General features: G+C 42.0%; 2 protein-coding genes across 11 annotated transcripts in view; one reads left to right on the forward strand and one right to left on the reverse strand.

Moving 5' to 3' along the window:
- Positions 1-26,053, reverse strand: part of SIPA1L2 (signal induced proliferation associated 1 like 2) — a 231,911-nt gene extending 205,858 nt beyond the window's left edge. For 3 of the 10 annotated variants that reach the window (XM_050769699.1, XM_050769708.1, XM_050769619.1), the window contains exon 1: positions 25,119-25,190. The gene's annotated coding sequence lies outside the window, so the exon portion shown is untranslated. Of the gene's footprint in view, positions 1-24,520; positions 24,823-25,118; positions 25,191-25,940 lie in introns of those variants that run through there. The other 7 variants (XM_050769662.1, XM_050769637.1, XM_050769653.1 and 4 more) reach the window with 6 other exon arrangements.
- The window catches only part of NTPCR (nucleoside-triphosphatase, cancer-related), an 805,437-nt gene that overhangs the window by 428,612 nt on the left and 350,460 nt on the right, over positions 1-26,365 (forward strand). The gene's annotated exons all lie outside the window — the stretch shown is intronic.

Raw genomic sequence — 26,365 nt, forward strand, 5'->3', positions numbered from 1 at the left:
ACTCCAGCCTGGGTGACAGAGTGAGGTTCTGTCTCAAACAAACAAACAAAAAAACAAAAACAAGGTACTCCAAGCCTCACATTCATTCCACTAAAATTATACTAGCTTGTGAAATATAACTTTGACATTATGATAAAAATAAAAAATACAAGATTTCTGATTCTCCAACAATATGGCAGGACTTCTTACACACATCACACATACGTGCACTGCTTATGCCCCAGTCAGACACAGTTGCTGCTTTCTGATCCATCAGACAATGCTGTAGCACACACAGCACATTCTAACCACATATTCATATCAATGTCTCAGACACGTGATGCTACTGAGTTCAAGAAATTTCAAGTACATTAACAACGAATATACATTATAGGCATCTTTTGTAACAGAAAGAGAAAGAACCTCATAATCTATTAATACTTGTCATCTACTATCATTACAATTTGATAGATACTAAAAATTGACTTCAGAATTGCTATTCAAACGTAATTCTTAAAACATGCTTTCATAAGTCATGTAGACTAATTACAGAGAGACAATTAGCCTTTGACACTGCATTTAATTTAATAAGCCATTCCAGAATTTTAATGGAAGCATTAACAGGCATGAAACAGGAATGAACTTTTTTTTGAGACCTCATAACTTACAAATTAGCTAATTTTTATTTTTAACATAAATGTCAAAAAGCATAGTACCAAAGGGCCGGCAATTATACTGCTAAAAAGACATGGAAGTTATCTGGGTCAAGGTATCTCTGCTTTCAGAAATAAGCGGAGAGCTTTAACAGTATTTTTAAAGTAAATGCCGAAATCTCTAACTTAATGTTTAGTAGCAATGCGGAAAAATATTCCCATTGTCAAGGAGAGGTACTAGTGATAATTAAATAAAATAATGCATGTATATAAAGCAAGTCATTCTAGGCCTTACCAATGAATTATATTATTCATTTATTATATGTATTATATGATTTATAATATATTATTAATACTAAAAAAGATCCTGAAATTAATTTCAATGCCTTTAAATTACATATACATGTATTTCTTCCTATGTAATAAGTTTAAATGAAAGAAAGTTGTCAGAAGGTTAAAAAATATAATGCTTAAACTGACATACAAGATCAGCAAATAATTTTCAAAGCATACATGAAACTAAACTTAGATGTTAGGGGCCTTTACAATAAAGAACATGTACCAAAAACATACTTATTAGACATTTATATCTAATAAACATTTGCTAATTACTTGCCTTGAAACCTTCTGTTAAGTAGAGTCTAGTAAATATTTGCTAATTACTTGCCTTGAAAACTTCTGTTAAATACAATTAAAAGAAAATAAATCCAAACTATATTGAATCAGGAAACTATTTTGAGACAGACTAATTATTTTTTAAAGATTACATATAATGCAGTCATTCAAATATTTTAAGAGCATGTTTTTTCCTATTATAAAATTAATATGTTCATTTTAGAAAAGCTGGAAAACAAATGCAAAAAGAAAATGATAATTAAACATAACACAAGCACAAGTAATAACCATTGTAAATTTTTAAATGTATCCTTGGTTCCATTAATACATATGCATATTTAATATACTGCTTACGAAGAAAATTTTTTCATTTAATATTCTGTGAACATTTTCCCATGTCATTAAATAGCCTTATAAAACAGGATATTTAATTGATTTAAATTACTTGATCATATGCAGTATCATAATTTAATATCTTACTATCAAATTTTTTCCAATTTTTCATATAACTAGTATTACATTGGGCAATCTTATACATAAATCTTTTAGACCACTTGTGATTATTTGGGATGGGTAAATTGCCCATCCCAAATCCCCACACAATTATTAACTTTCTAGATTATGAAAAGTTGCACAGAGCTTAACCTAGAAGACAAGGAATGCCATGCTTGGAGCACTCAGCATTAACAAAAACTGTCCCTACTTCTCCCCGTAGTTATTAATCTTTCAGCCAGTGCCATGGAAGAGAAGGGCTGCTTTGTTCAAAGTCTTCAGGCACACAGGTAGGGTTACATGGTGATGTTCCCGTCTGCACTTATTTTCCATATTTCACCTCTTAAAAAAAAGAGAGAAAAAAAAAAACGCCAGGCACAGTGTCTCATGTGGGATTATATCTCACGATAATCCCAGCACTTTGCAAGGCCGAGGCAGGCGGATCACCTGAGGTTGGGGGTTCAAAACCAGCCTGACCAACACGGAGAAACCCTGTTTCTACTAAAAATACAAAATTAGCTGAGCGAGGTAGCGCATGCCTGTAATCCCAGCTACTCAAAAGGCTCAGGCAGGAAAATCACTTGAACTGGGGAAGTGGAGGTTGCGGTGAGACGAGATCGTGCCATTGCACTCCAGCCTGGGCAACAAGAGCAAAACTCTACCTCAAAAAATCAAAATAATAAAAATAAAAATAAATTAAAACCCAGAATCTTAACTCTGTCATGTAGGCTGGAGTTCAGTGGCGCAATCTCAGCTTACCACAACCTCCACCTCTAGACTCAAGCAATTCTCATGCCTCAGCCTCCTGAGTAGCTGGAACTACAGGCATGCATCACCACGCCCCGCTAATTTTTTTGTAGTTTTAGTAGAGACAGGGTTTCAACATGGTAGTCAGGCTGGTCTGGAATTCTCCTGACTTCAAATGATCTGCCCGCCTCAACCTCCCAAAGTACTGGGATTATGGGCATGAGCCTCTGCGCCCAACTCCATATTTCACTTCTTAAGAGGAATGGACAGATAATCTTTTAGTGATAGCTTCTCACAAGGGGTCAAACATCCAGTGAGGGACTGCTGCAGAGGGCAGACCACCTGCAAATGCAGTAACAACTCTCAAATAATAGAAAACAAATTAGTGGGTTGGAATCAAGAGGTTGGTGCCCTCTTTTCAATGCTATCTTTTCCTCTACCCTCTGACTACAAGCTCAGGCATTAACATGGTCCTCCTCTCTCAAAATAAAAAATTATTTTAGCATTTTGGTGTTGCCAAGTTACTCAAGTTAACTAAAGATGTTTCTCTGTGTGCTGCACACCCATATCTCTGCATACACTACAAACACGAGGAGATCCATGCACAGTAGAAGACTGATAAGCACTCCAACTAAGGTGGAGGCACAGGGGTGAGAAATACACCACAGAGGAAACCACATACAATGGCCAAGCAAGTGCCAGGCAGGTTCACCTACCTGGGACTGTGAGATTCCATTACTCCATCTTAAACTCACAGCCCCAAAATAAATCTTTCACAGAGTTCACAATCCAGCTACTTACTCACAATAGGCCGGTCTTCTTAAAGTCAAACACATATCTAACATTAACCAACATCCCCTCCTTTAGAAAAGAAGCAGCTGTGAAAAAAAAAAAAAATAAGACAGTAACCTCTTTTCTAATAGTTTGTTTTCCGCAATTTAATTTTGTTTCTCTAAAAGCTAATTTGGGATAATCACCCACATCAAACTAGCCATAGACCAGTTTGGATGTTGTTGAACTTGTAAGGTGAGTCACATGACTAATTAAGATCATTAGGACTGTGGTACAACAGTGATGTTTTATAGTTAGCTGTCAAAAGTATACAAAATCCAGAATCCGTTTTGTTCATCAAATTAACTATTACTTTATAAAATAAACGGTTGGACCTAATCACCAATGACAGATCAAAGATAAATTTTGAAATATATCATTTGCTTACTTTCTGGGTAAAAGTTTAAAATGAATGTGCTGAAATTGCTTCACAATTTCTTCTTCCACTTCCATCAACATATTTCTCCGTGAAAGGGTGTCTCTATTATGCGCATTATTAAAACAAAATAGAGAAACCATTGAGATACATATTATCCCCTAAAATAGTGTTATCAATCCAAAACTGAGTAGATAAATTATCAAAGCAAGAAGGAAGCAAGCGGCCAGGTATGGTGGCTCACGCCTGTAATCCCAGCATTTTGGGAGGCTGAGGTGGGCGGATCACAAGGTCAGGAGTTTGAGACCGGACTGGCCAACATAGTGAAACCCAAAAAAATTAGCTGGGTGTGGTGGTGGGCACCTATAATCCCATCTACTTGGGAGGCTGAGGCAGGAGAATCACTTGAACCCGGGAGGCGGAGGTTGCAGTGAGCCGAGATCGCGCCACTGCACTCCAGCCCAGGCAACAGTGGGAGACTCCATCTCAAACCAAAAAAAATAAAGAAAAGAAAAAAGAAAAAAAAGGAAGCTCACTTATCAAATTAAAATCTTAAAATAATGATATGCATGGTGTCTGTTCAAAGTCTGTCACTAGCATTTAATCCAGAGAACCGATCTCTCACTTGTAACTTTAGTTATAATTGCAGAACAAAGTAATGACAGTAACTGTGACTCACTTTATTCATCTCTGATATGCACATTTTCATGGAACAAATATAATTTTTTAATAATGCTTTTCTTTTTTCCTATGTTTATTGTGATTATATTTAAAGAAATGGAAGTTTATGTCTGTTAAACCTAACGATAAAAATTGAGGTTTTAAAATTTTATACTGTATATTTCTTCATGTTTCTTTTTTAAAAATTAATATTAATTACATTCTCAGAAGTACCAATCTGTGAGGGACTGGAAATTAAAGACACTTGAGTTCCTTCAGTTCTCTGCCACAGAGAAGTGCTGTGCTAGGTAATGTGGATGGGAACAAGTCACTGGCTGAGACCTGGACTCGCTTGGAGAAACTGCCTCTGCCGATGGAAGGGCATGATGAGGACTCCGCCAGTACTGGGCTGGACACCAGGTTTCCAAGGCTAAAGCAAGACACAAAAACTCAGTGCTATGGAAGATGTAAGGAGGGAAATGCACCTTACTTATCTACGTAGTTTCTAAAGATAAAATATATGCAAAATTCTAAGAGATCTTGATAAACAGCAAAATACTTCTATGTTTGCCAGTTTGTCTCCAAGTCTTAAAACCTAGTAATCAAGCAAACGAGCAACCCCCTCCACATACACACAACATCAGCAATGACGAACTCAGGCACCTGGGCCTGACACTGAGCCTCCAGAAAAGCCCAGAGTTCAGCCTTTCTCAGTGTGGAGCGGCACCGTGTCATCCGTTCCCGAGTTGGAACCCATCAGAGGCCAGCACAGGCCTGACAGCATGGGAAGGAGAAGAAGGGCAATTAAATGGGGAGGAACACCTTGGTTCAGGTAGGGCTTTAACTCACATTTCTACAATGAGTTTTAAAAAAAAATAACATAAAAACTCTATTTGTACTAACAATAGGCCTGAAACCCAGAGGGCCACCAATGCTGTCTGACTGCTATGGTTTGGCTCTGTGTCTCCACCCAAATCTCATCTTGAATTGTACTCCCATAATTCCCACGTGTTGTGCGAGGGACCCGGTGGGAGACAATCTTGAATCATGGCGGCGGCTTCCCCCATACTGTTCCCGTGATAGTGAATAAGTCTCACAAGATCTGATGGTTTTATCAGGGGTTCCGCTTTTGCACCTTCCTCATTTTCTCTTGCTTCTGCCATGTAAGAACTGCCTTTTGCCTCCGTCAAGATTCTGAGGCCTCCCCAGTCATGTGGAACTCCAGTTAAACCACTTTTTTTTCCCAGTCTCGGGTATATCTTTATCAACCGTGTGAAAATGCATTAATACAGTAAATTGGTACCAGTAGAGTGGGGCGTGGCTGAAAAGATACCCGAAAATGTGGGAGCAGCTTTGCCGACTGTTACTTTAGTAGGAAACAGACAGCAGTTGCAACAGTGTGGAGGGCTCAGAAGAAGAGAGAAAAATGTGGGAAAGTCTGGAACTTGCCTGAGATTTGTTGAATGGCTTTGACCAAAAGCCTGATAGTGATATGAACAAGAAGGTCCAGGCTGAGGTGATCTCAGAGGAAGATGAGGAACTTGGGAAGTGGAGCAGAGGTGACTCCTGTTATGTTCTAACAAAGAAATTGGTGGCATTTCGCACCTGCTCTAGAGATTTGTGGAACTTTGAACTTCAGAGAGAGAATTTAGGGTATCTGGCAGAATAAATTTCTAACCAGCAAAGCATTCAAGAGGTGACTCAGGTGCTGTTAAAGGCATTCAGTTTTATAAGGAAAGCAGATCATAGAAGTTCAAAAAATTTGCAGCCTGACAATGTGACAGAAAGGAAAAATCCCATTTTCTGAGGAGAAATCCAAGCCACCTGAAGAAATGTGCATAAGTAATGAGGAGCCAACTGTTAATCCCCAAGACAATGGGGAAAATGTCTCCAGGGCATATCAGAGGCCTTCCCAGCAGCCCCTCCCTTCACAGGCCCAGCTACGAAGGAGAAAATGGTTTCATGGGCCAGGCCCAGGGTTCCTGTGCCGTGTGCAGCCTACAGACTTGGTGCCCTGTGTTCCAGTCCCTCCAGCCATGGCTGAAAGGGCCCAACCACAGAGCTGGGGCCCTGGCTTCAGAGGGTGCAAGCCTCAAGCTTTGGCAGCTTCCACATGGTGTCGAGCTCACGAGTGCACAGAAGTCAAGAACTGAGGTTTGGGAACCTCAGCCTAGATTTCAGAGGATGTACGCAAATGTCTGGATAACCAGGCAGAAGTTTGCTGTAGGGGCAGGCACTCATGGAGAAGCTCTGCTAGGGCAGTGTAAAAGGGAAATGTGTGGTGGAGCCCCCACACAGAGTCCCTACTGGGGCACTGCCTAGTGGAGCTATGAGAAGAGGGCCACTGTCCTCCAGACCCCAGAATGGTAGATCCACTGACAGCTTGCATCGTTCACCTGGAAAAGCTGCAAACACTCAATGCCAACCTGTGAAAGCAGCTGGGAGGGAGGCTTTACCCTGCAAAGCCACAGGGGTGGAGCTGCCCGAGACCATGGGAACCCACCTCTTGCATCAGCATGACCTGGATGTGAGACCTGGAGTCAAAGTAGATCATTCTGGAGTTTTAACATTCGACTGCCCCACTGGATTTCAGACTTGCATGGGCCCTGTAACCCCTTTGTTTTGGTCAATTTCTCCCATTTGGAACAGCTGTATTTACCCAATACCTGTTGTGTCTAAGAAGTAATTGGCTTGCTTCTGATTTCACAGGCTCATAGGTGGGAGGAACTTGCCTTGTCTCAGATGAGACTTTGGACTGTTGACTTTTGGGTTACTGCTGAAATGAGTTAAGACACTGGGGGACTGTTGGGAAGGCATGATTGGTTTTGAAATGTCAGGACATGAGATTTGGAGGGGACAGAGGTGCAATGATATGGCTTGGCTCTGTGTCCTCACCCAAATCTTATCTTGAATTGTACTCCCTAATTCCTACATGTTGTAGGAGGAGAGACCTGGTGGAAGACAGCTCGAATCATGGGGGCAGTTCCCCTCATACTGTCCTCGTGGTAGTGAATAAGTCTCACGAGATCTGACGAAAGTTTTTATCAGGTGTTTCCGCTTTTACATCTTCCTCATTTTCTCTTGCTGCCGCCATGTAAGAAATGCCTTTCACTTCCTGCCTTGATTCTGAGGCCTCCCCAGCCATGTGGAACTATAAGTCTAAGTAAACCTCTTTTTCTTCCCAGACTCCGGTATGTCTTTATCAGCAGTGTGAAAACGGACTAATACACTGACCTTCAGCTTATTCGTCACTTCTTCATTTTGAGAGGGTGGAAAAGTGAGCAGTACTTTTTCAATGGACTTCCCAATGTCTCTACCCCAAAAGATAGAACTTAAAATATTAGTGTTTTCACAAGACCCTTTACACTAGACTTTTTAGAAGGCACCCTGGTGGTAAAGTTGTAGAAAGGCCCAGGCAAGAAGTTAAACACAAAGTTACAGGTAGTCTTTAGCAAACCACCCACTTTTATTATGGAGTCAAAGGAATCTTCTCCAGGTGTTAACAGCATTCTATACATTATCTGAAGGTATCCAACATGGAACTGTCTTCCAGCAATTCTGGAAGTTACTAGGAATCTAAACACTTAGAAGAATACAGCAAGCTGTGACCAAAATACAGATACTACCATAAACACAAGATTAGAAGGATCCAGTGTTTGGAAGCTTCCAATTAAGTTAAAATTCAAGAACAATATTGTGTGTGTGTGTGTGTGTGTGTGTGTGTGTGATGCCAAAAATGTTATAATGTAGGTCAAATTAGTTCATCTCAATTTAAGGAGCACAGAACATGATCTTTCAGGTGCTATGTGCTTTCTAACCCACAGAACACACCCAGTATCTGAGCAACAGGAAGCTAGGATGGTTTTGAACACAAAAATGTAAGAATCGCCCACAGGATTTGAGGCAGAGTCCAGCAAGTCTTTATTCCAACTCCAACAATAACAGAACACTTAGCAGGAGGGCGCTGTGCGGAAACCACTTCTCTGAGGATTATTAGTATATTTGCAATTTATTTGGCATCTCCTCCCACTCTTCCCATGAAGACATGAACTCTGAGAAACCTTCACCCTCCTGTAGAAGCCTTCCCTTTTTCCTCCAAAATCCCCAACCAACAGACTACACTAACTTACTGTCATGAAAAGCACAGGCTCACACTCCACACAGGGATTGCCAGATACTTCGTGTAACAGTGTAAGAAGAGAAAGATAAAGGGTTTTGGCTGATGGAATAACTCATTATTCCATCAGCCAAGGCCTGTGTAAATGTTTACCCATTAATGGAAAGTCAAAGTACACACATTTTAGAGGCATGTTAATGTAGGATTTAATCAGGCACCATAAATCACCAGGCCAGTTTTCCTCACACACAAGTTTCATATTTCAGTTCAGATAGAGTAGAAATACCGTCCTCAGAATTTATACACATTTGATCTAACTGATTAAGTTCCACACTGCTCTTTTGTTCACTATAAACAAAAAGATGTTAAAAAAAAATTCCCAAACTGCCACAGCATGAATTGAAAACATACCATCTGCAGCTGCTTAGCCACAGCTACTGCCCCCAAATCAAATGAAAGGCTCAAGAAATGCTCAGCTGTGTTCTTATTGCTTGAGAGTTTCCCAGAATCCTTCCATGATTAACTTATTGGCAAAAATTAGCAATATATGCATAGCCCATCTATAATACACCTCGAGCAGACAGCAGTAATCAAAAGGAAATGAATGCAACTTTCGAATTATCAAAATGCCACGATGCTCCTGTTAAAAACCATTTAGCCTTTCCATCTTACAAAAATTTGAAATGTCATTTATTTTAACCAAGAGTTTTCTCCTGCCTCTTTTTCTGATTTGATAGTGGAAAGTGACAAATACATCCTTATCACTAAGTTTTTATTCTTTTGCACATCTTCATTCAAGAACATGAACACTCCAATCTCTAGGAGAAAATTCCAGTCCAAAGCCAGATATAATCCCCTAACTTAGAGCAAACAAGTGTAAGCCGGTACTCTCCAACATTCTGAGAGGAATAAGCTCACGTTCATAGTACACTGTGGATGTTATGAGTTGACCCTCTGGAAAGAATATTTACGTCTGGTATCATCAGAATTGCTGCTACACATCCTTGGAAACCGACAAGATAACTCTAGAAACACAAAACTCAAGAGCCCAAGAATGGGGGCCACGCTCCATCTCCTGCCCCTGACACTATGGTGCACTGACCACAGTACTTGCTGCCCTTGAGCTTGGACACAGTCTTGGAATCGGAATCTACCCCACACAGTCTCCAAAGTGGCCACTCAAATCGATCAGAATCGTCACTTCAAGAGTTTTTCAAGGTGCTAGCCAGCAGTCTGCTGAAGGTCCTTTCAGGCTAAAGCAGCATAACATGAGCTCATTAGAGAAGGAGAAAATCACACGCACAACTGCTTCCTTACTATTTGCCCCGACCCCATCCCAACTCCTCAGACTGGGAGACGGCCCCTGGACTCCAATGGAACTTCCTCTGAATCGCAGGCAAGCCAGAGGGCCCTGCAGTCATTCGAAAGGTTTTTGCTCCCAAGAAACCCTCTGGCTCCTGAATAAGTGATTACCATTATTCCATTCATCAAGTGTCTCTTAAGCCTTCTATTATGAGTCTGAATTTTAAACAGGGACTAGGTCTTTTATTACATCCCCTGATCCATGTCTCCAGTAACATTTCTTTCGAAGTTATAGAATCTGTCAGCAATCTCATTATTAGACTTTATCCTCCCTTCCACCACCCAGAACTAAACTACATCCAACGGGGTGGTGGGGGGGGGGGCCAATCTTTAGAAATATTATTAGAAAATCTGTATTTCCAGAATAAGAGCACCACAAGGGCAACACCCTGTCTGCCTTTCTCACCAGCATAACCTGAGTCCCTAGAACTGTGTCTGGTAAAAAAGAACACATAATAAATAGCTGATGAATGAATACATCTGAGCACCAGCTATACAATAGGCAGCTTATCTCAATAAATCCTCTCTGTAATGCTATAACACAGATTGAACTTCTTCCATTTACAGGTTCAGAAATGTGGACTTTTAGAGAGGAAGCCGCTGACTGACATACAGGCCCCAAAGCCATGGAGATGGCCCCTCAGTCTTAGCCCATGTCTGATCTATCCAAAATGTGTTCTGTATCTTGGGAGTACAGGACAGCAAAAAAAAAGCTCAAGATCACAAGGACTTTTATCCTACAGTAGAGAGGAATACTAGGGAAGCCCCCAACACAAGAGTTCGAACATCCAGCATCACACAAAGCATCATAAAACCAGCTGGGCAAAGCAGAACCAAACAATTGGCAAGCCTAATTCCACAAGACTAGAACAGAAGCCCAAGGATAGCCAGTTACACGACATTCCCTAGCATCCCCTGAAGTTAGGTCAGGTCATAATAAGAGCTCCAGAAGAATAAGAGTGGAAGGGATGGAGGAGACACTTCTGGGCCAGCCCTTTAGGTGATGCACACCTGGGTGCCCCGTCCCCCTCAACAAGCCTCAGCGCAGACCACTCAGGGCAATGCAGTGGGGCTGGGCCCTATGGTGGCAGAAACAGGTGGAAGGAACCTGAATCCACACGTGTCAGGTGGAGGAGAGCAGCCTACCTGCTTTTCAGTGGAAATCAGCTTTTCCACCGCCAGAGCATTTTGTAGTGTCTCTTAGAGCAGGTAGAGCTACCTTAACCAATACAGCCCTAAGGAAAAGTCTTCTCACCTTGATGGCACATTTCACATGCAAAACAACCATTAACCTGGTACAGCTGATGAAAATGTTCTAGTACTTTCATTTATGGTTGGAGAGGTTTAGCAACTCAGAACTTCAGTAGTAGAAGAAATAGAAAAGGGGGTGGTTAACTAAGTCTAGAATTTTATTCTTATGTCAACTAGGTTTTCATTTTGCTAACCAGTATCTATCTCTTCAGCATAAATGATTGAAAATCTGTATTTTTTCAGGGTTAGTTGATTAGTCTCCTTCATATAGTATCATAAAACTGAACTCAGGATTTTTTTTTTGTTTTAATAATTGTTGCATTTGAAATAATTGGAAATAGTTTGAACTAATTAGAAAAAATTCCTCAGTTTTGCAAAATAAACAGATTTATTTTCATTCACCTAAAATTTTCTAAGTATCAGATACAAATCAACCAGTAATATGTCAGGATCCATCTCTTCAGAAGCAAAGTTGCTCAGCTCAATGCTGTAAGCCGGCCTAAGCCAGGCCTGCAACACGTGTCAGCCAACTAACAAAAGAAGCACCTGATCTCCAGAATGAGTGGGTGGGATGTAAGATGAGACCCAGTGGGAAAATTGTCAAATCAGATAGGAAAATCACACCCCTGTAGGGAAAAGGGAAGTTGAGATGTGACTGAAGATAAATACATAAATATCTAACAGAAATTGCTCCTAAAATCATTTGACAAATGGATATGACCTCAGAAAAGGTCGGGTGATAAATATGAAGGTAAAGAAAGCTCAGTGTGGTCATATAAAGTATATAACAAAGTAAAAGTAAATAAATTATGCTGAGTTTTGAAAGAAGCTTTATACACAAGAGTGCATACTGCATGATTCTATTTACATGAAGTGCAAGAACAAGCAAAACTTATCATTGGCCAAAAAAAAAAAAAAAAAAAGAACAAAGGTTGCCTCAGATGAAGGTGGGAAATGAAAGAGTAAGTTGACTGAGCAGGGGCATGAGAGAACTTTCAGATGTGATAGGAACATTTCACATCCTAACAGAAGTATGGGCCACATGGGTGTATGCATTTATCACAACTCACAGAATGATACACTTAAGATTTGTGCATTTCACTCTATACCTTTTACTTCAAAAAACGTAAAAGTTATTAACTCATTTATAACATACATGCTGAAGTGTTTAGTGAGAAAGTGTACAAATGTGTGCAACTTACTCTGAAATGCATCAAAAAAATAAAATGGACTGATGGATGGGTAAAAACAGAGAGACATGTATAAAGCAAATAAAGTCAGACCTAACAACTGTGGAATCCAGGAGGTGGGTACAGGGGTGTCCCCTACACCACACAGTATTTTCAGCTTTTCTATATGATTGCACATTTGCATGATAAAACGCTGGGGGAAAGTATATGGTGATTGCATTGAGATTTATTGGTCTAAATAAATCTCAGAAGTTTAAAGCAGAATGCAAATCTTACCCAGCACTTACTGTGAGTTCATGAGACATGAGATAGGAAGTGGACTGAAGGAAGGGAGCACTGGCAGCAAATGAACAACACCCCAGAGACTTGGGGGCGGATGGGATGCTGAGGCGAGGCGAGCTCTTTTTGTCCACAGACATCCTTCCTAATGTTGCCTCAGTTTAAAACTCTTGTGGCTGGGCGCAGTGGCTCACACCTGTAAACCCAGCACTTTAGGAGGCCAAGGTGGGCAGATCACGAGGTCAGGAGTTTGAGACCAGCCTGACCAACATGGTGAAACCCCATCTCTACTAAAAATACAAAAATTAGCTGGGTGTGGTGGCCATACCTGTAATCCCAGCTACTCAGGAGGCTAAGGCAGGAGAATCGCTTGAACCCAGGAGTCGGAGGTTGCAGTGTGCTGAGATTGTGCCACTGCACTCCAGCCTGAGTGACAGAGCGAGACTCCGTCTCAAATAAATAAATAAATAAATAACTCTTGTTATTCAGCAAATCACTTCAGTGTATCAATTATCAAGTTATATATTCCTAAGTATAAAGTCTCAAAACAAAACACATGACCTTGAGTAGCAAATATGATACTATGTGTATATTCTGTCGACTAACTGAAACGAATTCAGTAATTTTATACCAAAACATCATTTATATCTCTGATATATCCAAAATAATTTTCTTTTAGGTTTATGACACAGTCTCTAACCTTTAGTAAATTACAATGAGGAAAAAAAACATAATGACCATCTTACATGATAGACAAAGTAATTATCACCACTTTGAAAATACTGTCCGTCACTTCTCCTTAATGTTGCTTTTGTTAATAAAATCAATTTCTGGAGTTGCAAAACCTAAACCAGGCAAAAAGATGAGTTCGGATTTAAGCAGATCATGTTAACAGAGATAGTACTGTGATCAAAGGAACAACTGAGAGTGTTTTGTGCGTATCTTCTGGTCTTGGAGAGGGCCTACAGTTTCCCTGCACACAAGAGGCCCTCAATAAAAATTCAAATCCTAACCATTTTCCAAAGCTTAACTCAAGTTCTATCTTCCTTGAATGTTTTCCTAATTATGCAAACCCACCTTATTCTCAGCTAACCACACAGTCTTTCATCTGAAAGAAGCTGTACTGCCCACCAATCATATGGTCTCATTTACACGGGAATCTTTTTCTCATACACCTGACACATAGCCATCAACTCTGCCCAAGTTAGTTAGTTCATCACCTAAGAAGGCAGTTCATTCATCACCTAATAAGGTAGCCCATGCTACTACACAATAGGTCTAGCGGTTAAATCATTCCCTGATAGTTCTGAATCAGTAACATAAGGAAGTTGAACTAAAAGAACACTCAAAGTCCCTCTGAGGACTAAATTCTAAGAGTCAGTTAATTTGCTAACTGTGCCTGACAGCTACCCAGGACTGAAGGACAGGGATGGAAGGGCAAGATCCCTGTCCTCAGGGCTCTCACACCCTAGGGTGCACCCTGTTAACTTGGAAATCTTAGAATGCCAGCATTTAAACAGACTTCACGATGGCCTGGCCTCACATCCTTATTTTAAAATTGGATTACAGGTCACTGCCCCAGAAAGATGAGGGAGTTAGACAAGGCCACCGAAGAACCCCTTACCCCACTTGTATCATCTGCAATAGCAGGATATTCTACTTTGCTCTTTTATATAATACCCCAAGCAGTTTTTTGTTTTGTTTTTTTTTTTTTTTTGAGATGGAGTCTTGCTCTGTTGCCCAGACTGGAGTGCAGTGGCACGATCTCAGCTCACTGCAACCTCCACCTCCTGGGTTCAAGCAATTCTCCTGCCTCAGCCTCCTGAGTAGCTGGGATTACAGGCACGCACTGCCACGCCTGGCTAATTTTTGTATTTTTAGTAGAGACGGGGTTTCATCATGTTGGTCAGGATGTTCTCAAACTCCTGACCTCATGATCCGCCCGCCTCAGCCTCCCAAAGTGCTCGGATTATAGGCGTGAGCCACCACGCCCGGCCAGATTTTTTTAAATTATCATTTTTCTCCTTAGTTTTACCTGTTCCAAAACAGAAGAAGGTAAAAGTTCACTTTTAAGCACACTAATGCTTGCAGGGATGACAAGGAAAGCGAGGGCATATTGCCAAAACCCTGCTCCATGAAGGCAGGTGTCTCGATGTACACTTCTCTCCACCTTCCTCAACACCCCCCAGTGTGCTACAGCAAGGGAAGTACAGATGTGCTCTTTGCTATTGGAATAACGAAGAGCGTAGTAAGACTAAAGCAGTGTCTCTTGAAACTCTCCTAGGGCCTTGTTCCTCATTCCATGCACATATCCTGTGCCGACTCAACATCCCCTCTGCTCCACAGCTTATCTCAGAAAGAACTAAGTTACCGTGCCAAGCGAAGAGGATGAATTTAGAAAGCTCCACATAACCAGACGCACAGCGACAGCAGCCATCAGACATCAACCAGATTTAACTGCCCTAAAATTAGCAGTCAGAGCAAAGTAGTTACTGCAATGATTGCGTCAGAGCTATTCTGACTGGCGAACTGCCAGTTTTAAACAAATTGTCCTGCTTTCTCTACCAGAGAAACAATATTTTGGAACAGAGCCAGCTAAGCATTTCAGTGAATGTTCAAATTCTAGCTTCGCTATTAATGTTGTATAATTCAATGACAAGGTGAACAAAGTCTATGTAGGCTACATCTGCAAGGGTGTTATTTTCTTTGTTGTAAGCACTTATTCTTTGGGTGAGTAAAGTACTGTGGATGAATCCTTTTAAATATTTAAATGCCTGAAATTTATTTAGGGATTCACATTCAACTGGCTTAAACAAAGATTATGCAAATCTAGCAAAGTATAAATGCAAAACAAAAATTGTTTTCCTCTTATATTTCTTTTAATCTTGGCAAAGACTCAGAGGCTAAAAAAAATGTTCTCTGCATGATCACAGAAGGACCCACTCGCTTCCCAACAAAGAATATATAACCTGATTCAATTGGCAAAACTGCTACCTCACTACATATTATGAAATTTCTAGTTAATAACAGACAATTCACTGGCTGATAGAACAGGGCGGTTTTTAGACCAGAACAATGAGCTCATTAGCCCAACCCTTAGCCTCCACTTCCCCCTTTCAGTGATAGTGAGTCGGATAATTCCGCCATTCTCATATGCACACACCTTCTTTAGTCCCTCCCTTTCTCCCTTCTTCCTTTCTCTCTTTTCATTCTTTCCTTTTATCATGATTTATTGAAACCTACCATACCTTATAGGTGAGCTGTAGAATAAAACAACGCTATAGCTGGAACCAAGAGACATGGGTTTAAAATACAAGGACTCAGATTCAGAAAACCACACTTTCATTAAACCTTAGTTTTTGTATCTGTAAAAGGGAAAAAAATCCCACCAGCCCTATAAGGTTCTCGTTAAGTATACGTGAGAGAACACAATGAAAGTTCAAGCACAATAACATTTTACATTTGCCTTTAAGAGTATCTCTCCCCAATTCTTTATTCTCTTCATAAATCAACATTAGTCTCCTTCACTTATTCTTGTCATTTAAAACATTTTATTTATTTTTTTGTGACAGGGTCTCACCCTGTCAAACAGATTTGAGTCCCTAGTATGATCTGCCCACTGTAACCTCGAACGCCTGGGCTCAAGGGAGGGTCCCTCCTCGGCCTCCCCAGTGGCTAGGTCTACAGGTGTGCACCACCACACTCAGCTCATTTTAAAATTTCTTGTAGAGATGAGGTCCTGCTTTATTGTCTAGGCTGGTCTCAAACTCCTGGGCTCAAGCAATCCTTGCCTCAGCCTCCCAAAGTGCTGGGATTACAGGCATGAGCCACTGTGCCCAACTTAGAACATTTTAAATGGGAAAACTGACCTACTATTCCAAACTAATGAGTTACAACGACCCTCAAATAAAATTGGTTGATAAATTGGATGCTTCTACTATCATGTACGCCCTGCTTACAGCATTTCATAGCACACCTTATACACAAATGTAAACAAACAGGAGTTAGAATGATATCCCTCTAATGTCATATTATAAGAACTAGCAGTATGTTAAGATATTAAAGATAAAAGATTTTTACCACGTAAAATTAAGACTATGGCTACTGAACACCTACCACATTTAAGGTACAAATAATATCCTCATGTACTTTGCAACCCTCAAACTAAAAGTACTGAATCAACAAAAGATGCACACTATACACTACTGATTGCATTTTTAAACAACATGATTTCCTGTAGAAATTAACACTGCTAATGGACTGAGAACTAAAGGACTACAGACAGTACTACACAATTCAGAAATCCTTTTCAGTAAGCTTGATTAAGTCCCAGCCAGGGCTTTTAAGTCAACTGCAGCCTCATGGGATTCAAATAGGGCTGTGCAGTCATCAGCACAGACCAGACTCTGAAACCTGGGAAAGGTGTAAATCATACTCTCTCATGAAAGGAGGCCACCTAAGGGTGCCCAGGCTCCCAGGAACCACACCCCTCTGAATGGGGCTGTAAAGTTCTTGATGTAACAGATGGAACACAGTCAAAACCCTCTTCAGAAACTTCCACATTTTTACCAGTTCCATATCAGAGTTCAATCACAGGTCATTTCAAACAACCCAGGAAAGACATAAATTAGGCATAAACTGTTGTTCAAGATAGATCATGTACAATAGAAATAATGATTAGAACTTTAACTCGACAGTATTTAGTTCAACAAAAGCCAAGATAAAGGAAGTTATTTTATGTTCAACCCACAACTCCCAATCATTTCTTTAACAAATATTAGTTCACTGTGAGCCTATTATGTGGCAAAAACCACTTAAGTACAAGGAATACAGCAGTAAACCAGAAATGTCCCTGCCCGTTTGCTGCTTATGTTCCATTACTAAAATTGCACAGGAGGATGGGTGGGGGTGGGTGGTGCTCCTTTAGCTGGAAGCTACTGGAGATACAAGAGCAGGGCTCCCTGCTGTCTCTCCTCATTCATTCCCAACCCACTAATGGCTGGGAAGTTAGGCATTCCTTGCACTAGGGGTGGCTGTGTGCTACCGTTCTGGCCAATCACATACAGACAGAGCTAGGCTATTAATCTGCACTTTTAACATACCCTGATCCTGGGACTGGTTTTGTCTGAGTGTGATAGTATGATGCTTCTTAAACAGCTGAGTTCAGGCCGGGCAAAGTGGCTCACGCCTGTAATCCCAGCACTTTGGGAGGCCGAGGTGGGAGGATACCAAGGTCAGGAGATCGAGACCATCCTGGCTAACATGGTGACACCCTGTCTCTACTAAAAATACAAAAAAAAATTAGCCAGGCATGGTGGCAGGCGCCTGTAGTCCCAGCTACTTGGGAGGCTGAGGCAGGAGAATGGCATGAACCCAGGAGGGGGAGCTTTCAGTGAGCTGAGATCGTGCCACTGCACTCCAGCCTCGGCGACAGAGCAAGACTCCGTCTCAAAAAACAAACAAAAAAAAACCAGCTGAGTTCAACTAGAAACCTTCTAAGCAAAATAGCATCACCATTACATTAACCTCCTCAATAAATGAAACCTCAAACCAAGACCCACAAGCAATTCTGGAAGAAAACAGGCCAAAGTCAGAAATGTCTTCAGGAAAAAGAATAAATACACAGTAAATAGAAGGCCCATTACGAGTGGAGTTTGTCTTCAGCTTGCCTCACAAGATCCTACAGGCTCCCTAGAAATTCCATTTCTCAACAGTTACAAACTCTAACCAGTGATAGTAGAACAGTGGTCTCCAAACAGCGCCACACATTTCAAAGATACAAATGCCCTTGAGGTGCAGAGAAAATACTTCTACATCTATTTATTTTCAATATTAATCTTCTTAAAATTTACATTTGTTTTACAATGTCCATAATATCTTAGCACAGTAAAGTATGTTTATACATACAGATATATTATACATATACACATGCAAAAATGTGTATACAGATATGTATATAAGTATATGCATACATACATGAACACTTAGACAATTGTGTATAGATGGGATGCATGTTGAAAAAAGTTTGAGAACCTTGAGAACCTACCAAAAGAAACCACTGTTTTTTGCATTAGATCATTTAAACACCTGAAACAGGTAGCATCTGCCCTGTAAAAAGAATCAAAACTATAATTTCTAAAATTACTTATTAGAAACTTCAATACATAGAGGACAGTATCCCAAAGCTATTCCTGAACAATGTGAATACCCTACCCACTGTTCAACAAGGAACCAAATGTGTTATCAAAAACACCTCCAGAAGACAGTGAAAGCAATCGATACGCTGACTTCACAGGATATTGTGCCTTAAGCATTAATCAGAACTTTTTTAAAAACTCCACACAACAGTTCATCTCAGCATACATAATTTTATTTATTTATTTTTTTATTTTTTTTTGAGAGGGAGTCTCGCTCTATCGCCCAGGCTGGAGTGCAGTGGCACGATCTTGGCTCACTGCAAACTCCGTCTCCTGGGTTCCCGCCATTCTCCTGCCTCAGCCTCCCCAGTAGCTGGTACTACAGGCATCCACCACCGCGCCCGGCTAATTTTTTGTATTTTTAGTAGAGACTGGGTTTCACCATTTTAGCCAGGATGGTCTCGATCTCCTGACCTCGTGATCCGCCCACCTCGGCCTCCCAAAGTGCTGGTATTACAGGCATGAGCCACCACGCCCAGCCAGCATACATAATTTTTTATTCACCCAAGAGTTCTCCCTTTCCACAGTAACAAATTTTAACACTGGCTCTTTACCTAGATATTTCTACTTAAGAGTAATTGAATATACTACTAAATAACCTACTTCGGACTGTTCTTATTCTTGAGCAACTCAACCAAATGAGGATATCTCTCAGCAGATTAAGCAAATATGCAGAAGTGAAAAATACGGAGTATTCTAATGGGCAGAGTTAAAGACACCCCTTCTGGCTAAATGTTTGTTAGCAAAACAGGAAGAGAAGTGTATCAACCAATTAAAACAGAACCAGAAGAGATTGTGGTGTTCTTCCCTACTATCTGAAAGCAATTCAACACAAGAGAATACCAAACCAAAAAATAAGCTGAAGAAAGTCCAACAAGATTCTGATCTTTCCTACGAGCATTGCAGTTCCTAAGGCCTCCAGAGGTCACAGGTCACAGTGTGATCCTAGTTTCTCAATCCAGTCAGTCATTCAACAAATTTTCATACTCATATGCAGAACAGAGTCCTCATTACTAGGGACACACTGAAAGTGAACTCATTATTACTCAGCAAAACTCGGTCAGTAGAACCAGCAAAGGAGGTTTGACACACTCTTTCAGGATATCCACGTGAAAAGGTGGAGATATATGGGCTAGTTATAAGATATTAAGAGCATTAGTAGTTAACTGTAACCGAGACTGTGACTCCTTATAAGCCTCGAGGGAAGCTTCCAGAGACACACTTCGTGTTATTCAGCCAGTTTAACAATTTCATCACCAGCTTAAGTAAAGATATAAAAAAGAGTCTGATATAATGTACAGACAGCATTTCTTTGGGAGCACAGGTAAAGGTGCCAAATAATATGATCAAATTCCAAAAAGCATGATGGGAAGAATCAGCTAAAATAAAGCAAAACCACAGCGCAATAAATGTTAGACTTTGCAGTGACATCAGCGCAAGATGGGAAGACGAGGTTCAATGGCAGCATGTGATTAACGGCTCGGGGGTGTTTAGTGAACAGGAAACTCGTTGAGTCTGACCACCGGAAAAGCGAATGCAAACTTGGACTATATCAGTGCAAGCAACATGCAACCTATGACACACACTCCTGCTCTACTCTACACAGGTCACGTTACACCAGCCAGGAGCCCAACTCTGACAGAGACTGAAGGATTTGTTCCGTAGGCCACCAAGGCAGTAGAATTTGAATAAACAAGCAGAATTAGATTTCAGTTCTGTAGGCCAAAAAAACTTTCTAGTACTCAAAACCATTAAAAGGTGGAGACCCCCACCCATTACTTGCAATGTTCAGGTATTACTGGAAGACCACTTATATAGAGATTATATAAAAGGATCCAAATATCAAAGAAGGGTTAGTTGAGCTACTCAGTGATTTCCAAACCCTGGTCCTTAGTGAAGTTTTCATTGACCCATGCAAAACAAAAGTGTCCGTGTTAGGATAGCTATAAATCCATGAGCGGGGTAGTTTTAACACAGCTCCTCTCTGGATAGGAAGAACTCTCCTTTAGGCCTGACAGCATACATATTCTTCCCCGTTTCCCCACCTTTTCTTTTTTTTTGGTACATCAAACGTATTTTGACGAAATGCATTGACAATAAGTAGTAACTGCTGTTGTCAATTTTCAACACACTTATGCAGCAACATTAAATGCTGACATATCTGACAATCCCTAATATTTTGTTTGTTTGTTTGTTTTTTCATTTTACAGGTAGATGAAAACAAAAGGTATAGGAACAACATGACGAGACAATTTTTAAGGTCCTTTCTGGTCCAAAGATGCTATGACAACTAGACTCGACTTGCTGCATATTTTCTCCCTTCCTACCACCCAACTTGGCTATATAGTACTGGGGTGGGAAAACGAACCAAGGAATTGGGTTTCACTAAATATGAAATCTCTCAAGAAGCAGAACCTCAACAGTGAGTCAAGATCTGGCTCCCTTCTACAACTGCTATTCTTTGGAAGCAAAGTTTATGAATTAAGTTCAGAAAGGATCAAAATAATCTATGTCTAAAGTTGGGAGCCTTTTAAATTCCTATCACATTGTTACCACTCTTTTAAAAGGCGTCACAGCTAAATGCAATTGGAACAGAAAAAGCAATTTCTGAATCATCGATTTCAAAGTAAACCAAGTAGCTATGATCCTCATGCAAAGCATTCACATATAAACTTACTATAGGTCAAGGCAAAGAAATGACATAATCATGAAAAATATAAACTATCCCAGTCAGACAGGCATTTTCATTACTCTAATACATTCGTTTTACACGTTAAAGAAACCCCACATTTTGGTGCTGTAAGGGATCATGAAAATACTTTCATCCAAATTCATTCGTGACAGGTGGTAGAGGCAGGAAGCTCAAGGTTCCTGTCTGTGCCTAAAGCTTTTTCTACTCTCATCCTGCAAGTGAATTAGGCACATTAACAGAAGTAGAAAACCTAGAACACGGTTCAGTATTCTCTAGGACTGTACTTTGTATTTCGTTGAAGTTCAATACAAAAAAAAAAAAAAAAGCAGCTTTTCAATTAATACCCCAGGCTAAATTTTCTTTAAATTCAGTATGTCTTTAACAGGATTTGTAATCCTAAATCACCACCATAAATTGATCAGAAGTTCAAAAACTCAATGCCTTCCTCAATCTCAAAAAATAACCCTGCACTTATTTACCAATTATGGTTGGGGGCAAGAGGCCGTATTCACATAAACACATAGTTCTTTGCAAAGTATGCAGGAAACACAATCCCATTTAAACTAGTTTCAATGCCCATAGTGCTTTTAAACCAGTTTCAATTACCAAACAACTGGTTTTTCAGGGTAGCTAGTATTTCCTTACTTTAAGAAATAGATTGACTGCTAATTTCAAAATAATAACCCGCTTCCCCTTTGCCTCAGGTAAAAAGACCCACAAGGTGGGCAAGTGTTTACTAAGCTCAGGTATCAAGGAACCCTTCAAAACACCATCCCAGTCTTGGGGAACGGGGAGAGAAAAAAAAAGAAAAAAAACACCTTCCAAATCCATATTACACAGCTTTAACTACAGTAAGCATCATAGAAACCAAATCATGATCTGATAATTCCCCTATTAGACTAAAAGTTACATTCCATACATTTAAAGCTCTTTGAGAAAATCCATGATTTAAATACATAAAAAGCATTTAATGAAAAACATATACTTAAAGCAACTGGGTAAAATCTGTGGCCCATACTAAAAGTCAGAAGCTCCACCCCCATACCTATGATCCAGCTCTTGCTTTATTTTCCGGACCAAGTGCTTACACTGCTTCTTATACAAGTTCATTTCACCCCATCTATAGGTAGCATGTGGGTACTGATAAAAGCTGTTTCTGATTTCATTTCCTACTTCCCAGATGTTTGCTCTGTAGTTTTTCTTTTTTCTTTTTCCTTCAGCTATTTATGAATACACTCTAATTTAGAACAAATTCAATATGTCTTATTTTAAGCTGGGCAAGGCACACAATAAATGAGCACTACCAAGATAATTTCAAGATATTTATCCAGCGTATAAGTTTGCCTACCTAGGCAAGATTTGGACAGGCTGCCATGATCTTGCTTTAGAATAAAAGTGCTTAAAAAACATCACTGGGAGCCTGCTGCTGCTGTTACTGCTGAAACTACGGGCTATTGTGCTTGTCATAAAAGGGCTTGTGCTTAGAAATGAAAAAATCAAATATCCTCTGGGGAGAAGATGTCCCTAACACAATCCCTGGTATGAATCATGCAGATACTTTAACTGCATCTCTTCCCAAAATGGATCAATGGAATCCTTTTGGAGGAATCAACGTGATTTATACCCAAAACTTAAGATGGCATTTTCTCATGAATAATACTCTTATAACTCTGAATCAAGCAGTGAAATTCAATCAAGCAGTAAACATCTTTTAAGTGGAAATATTGTCTAAACGGGATGACAAAACAGAACTCTGAATTCTTTAAGTAAGTCCAAACATGAAACAGACATTCTTAAATGATGTAACTAAATACAGTAACCAAGTTGTCTCTTGAAATTCAACTTTAGGAATGCCAAAAATAATAGGCCACCTCTCAATATCCGCAAAGATACTGGTATGTGTAGGTTTTCTAGGAAAGTAATAAAAAGCAACAGTTTGGGAGATCTTTTTTCTTCAATTACTAATTGTAACACTAGAAAAATTACAACCTAGGCTGCACACAAACGCAACTCAAATGGGCAGTTTACTAAACGTCTGTCATAAGAAAGCCATCTAGTGTTAACGTTTAGAATGGAGACTGCAGACAAAAGAGGCAAAGAAAAGAAAAATCTGTGCGACTATTTTGAACTTCACTGAGCAAAGCCATGAGAACCACCAAGATTCTTTGAGGGTTTTTTTCCTTGATTTTTGAAAAAAGCCATCCTTGTCAAAACCCAGTCTCAATCTAACCAAATCAAAAATGTCTACAATTTTATTTTGACCAAAATCGTGTTTTGTTGAGCATAATTCCGTGACCAATGCACTTGATTTTTTCCAATACTCAGGCCAGAGTCATCTTGGGCTAAATTAATTTAACTGAAGCAGGTTAATGATGACAAATATCTCCCAGAGGAGTAATGCCAAGTTGTTCTCTCTTTCCGAGAAGCCTCGGCTCCTCTTGTAGATGATGAGCCGAAATTGATTCTTTGGGTTTGCGGCACGGCTGAAAATTAATCTGTAGGTTTTCCTGGGGATATTCCTAGGACGTGGGCAAACTACCCTCACTGACACGGGAAGACCCGGGGAGGCACAGGAGCTGGCAAAGTGGGAAGAAAGGTCGCGCTGAGTGAGAAGGGCGCTCGCCCGGCTGCTCACGGTCTTACAAAGAGGGATCCGTCCCGGTGAGGGCGCGCGCTCGGGGTGCACCCCTTCTAGAAGGGGAATTAGCCCCGCAGCAAGTTCGGCGTCAGCCCGCCAGGCGCGCCGGGGGAGCTGCGTCGGGCAACCGCGAGCCCTTCCAGAGAGCGTTAGTCAGAGCGGAGTTCTGGGCACCTGGAGGAGGTCCTCCTCAGTGCCTGTGTCGCCGACACGGGAATAACCTTTCAGACGATCGATAACTTGGAGAGAACAGGCGGCGACGGCTCCTCTCCTAGCCTGGGCCCGGGAGCGCGGGTGCATCTGCGTCTACAAGCCGGACCCTGCCCCGTGCCCCTCGCACCCCCGCGCCCCTCGCCGAAGTCAGCCCCCCGAAGCGCCCCGAAGGGCATCCCCTTCCCCTTCGGGACAGTCACCGCCTGGCCGTAGCCATCCCGAACCTACCCTCGCCACGCTGCCCGTCGGATTCCCCGACACGAACCTTCGCAACACCGTCCGCCGGGACCTGCTACAGCCTGTGCGCGCCGGGCGGCGCGTACCCGGGCTGCCGCCTCGCCGCCCGCCGCTGCCCCGGGCTGCCCATCGGCCCGGACTCTCCCCGCGCCGGGCTCCGGCGGAGGCGGCCCGGACCCGCCGGCTGCGGCTGGAGCTCTCGGCCTGCACTCGGGCGGCCGGCGGGGGCGCGGCGCTCTTCCTCCGTCCTCCTCCTCCTCTCGCTCCGCCGGCTCCTCCCGGGCTCCCAGTCTGCCGCGCCGGCTCCCGATGCCACCGCCCGCCCGCCAGGCGGCACCGCCCCCCGCCCGCTCTGTGGGCTCCCATTGGCCGCCGCCTGCAGGCCCCCTCGGCTCCGCCCCACGATTGGGCGCGGGCGCCGTCAGTCTCACCGCCCGCCGGGCTCCAGGCTCAGCCGGTGCGCTGTTCCCAGGCCCCGCGGCGCGCGGGAGCGGCGCGTCCGGGAGGGGCCCGAACGCCTTTCTTGGGGAGGGGGCTGTGGAGCGCAGCATGAGCGGCGCTGGGCGAGCTCGAGGGCCGGGCAGCCTACCTGGACCCAGGCTTATAGAGAGCTGTCGCCGTCCTCGCCGGTACTCGCTTTCGTCCCTCTGAGGAATAAGTTAAAAACCCCGAGTCTGGTTCTGAGCCTTCCTCTGGCGCAGGCGCGACCCCACCCGGCCCTCCTGTCGCCCAACTTGGGACAGACGCGGCGGCCGGGCGTTCGGATCCGTGAGCCTCGGCCGCTGGGGCTACATACACAGCCCAAGACGCCACAGAATCGCCGAGGCCGCGCAAACGCCCAAACGGCCGCATCTCGAAGTGATCCCATATGAAGAAGACAGCGCGAGGAAGCAAGACCCTGCTGTGTGCCGGCCCCCGGAGGGCGCCCCGGGCCCGGTGGGTCGGAGGGTGGGGAATCACAGAGAAACACGCAGGCAGTAAAATCTTAGGAGGACAGGGGGTGCCAGCGTGCAGGAAATGCTGCTAAGAGACCTTTAGAAGCCAGGGAAAACGGAGAGACCAGCAGTTCCAGGCACCCGCATGCCAGCCCGGTCCGCTCAGCCCTTCCTCCCTGCCCTCCAGGCAGCGCTCAGCCCACGGTAGAAATGTCTTGGATCGTTTTTCCGACGAGGAAAAATTGAACTTTTTATACCCAACGTTTCTACTTTCTTAGAAATGTTGACTCACCTTTGAGGAAGCATTACTTGAAACTATTACTGTAAATTGCTTGACATTTGAATTAGATGCAGAAAGATTAAAGGGTCTCAGAAGAATCTTTTAAGCTAGACTGGAATTGACTCTGCCTAAATGGACAGCAACAGTCATCTATACGCAGAAATAATAAAGCAGGTGGAGGGAGCCTCTAACTTACCTTCCAGCGACACCGTAGGATTTCCTGAGCAGGCCTTTTTGTCAGAGTTTTGAGCTGGGTTCCCAGAGACTGGATTGGGGCTTTCAGTTCCTCCCCTTCTAGAGTCAGACTTCTTCCTGAAGAGAGAATGTTATCTCTACTTCCCTATCACAAACACTTCCTAGAACACAGCCCTGTTAAAAGTTAAATACAGGCGGTCCCTCCCACACTATATTTCTCTGTGATCTGAAGCTGTACACATTATACAATCTTTTGTATCTCTTTAAATTATAGGTATAATCTGTGGGATTAGGTATAACTAAACAGGTCAAAAAGCAATCCTGTGACATAATACAATTCCTGAGCACTCCAGGTTTTGGTGAGTTTCCCAACTGTCACCCCATTATCAGCATTTACAAGATTGTCATGTATTCATTTAACAAACA

Source organism: Macaca thibetana, chromosome 1 (genome assembly GCF_024542745.1).
Source record: "Macaca thibetana thibetana isolate TM-01 chromosome 1, ASM2454274v1, whole genome shotgun sequence".
Classification (NCBI taxonomy): Eukaryota; Metazoa; Chordata; class Mammalia; order Primates; family Cercopithecidae; genus Macaca; species Macaca thibetana.